Raw genomic sequence first — 379 nt, 5'->3', positions numbered from 1 at the left:
TGCTTGGAAAAAAATATGATCAGAATATCAACTTGCATAATAATTATGCATGCACTGTATTTTCCCACTTCTGCCGTCCAGGTAATGCAAGAAATGTTGTGATTGGTTGTCAAGGCAGCCAATCAGAATTTAGCAGCCTCGGTCTCTGATTGGCTGGAATTATGGCATATTGTAATGCTGGGTTGTGTTGAGCACGCGAGCTGTTGGCATTTAGAGAGCACTGAGGGCGGGCATCAAGGGAGCAAGCTAGTGAAACATTGCACCCGCAAAAGAGAAGGTCTGCACACATCCCAAAAATTATTTTTAAATGCAAAATTGATTTCAGTGCGCTTGAAATACTTTTTTCTTTGCAAAACGAAAATTTTCTCCACAAACACTA

Source organism: Sinocyclocheilus anshuiensis, unplaced genomic scaffold (assembly GCF_001515605.1).
Source record: "Sinocyclocheilus anshuiensis isolate Anshui unplaced genomic scaffold, SAMN03320099.WGS_v1.1 scaffold58, whole genome shotgun sequence".
Classification (NCBI taxonomy): Eukaryota; Metazoa; Chordata; class Actinopteri; order Cypriniformes; family Cyprinidae; genus Sinocyclocheilus; species Sinocyclocheilus anshuiensis.
The sequence above is the reverse complement of the archived record's forward strand: the minus strand, read 5'-3'. Positions refer to the sequence as shown.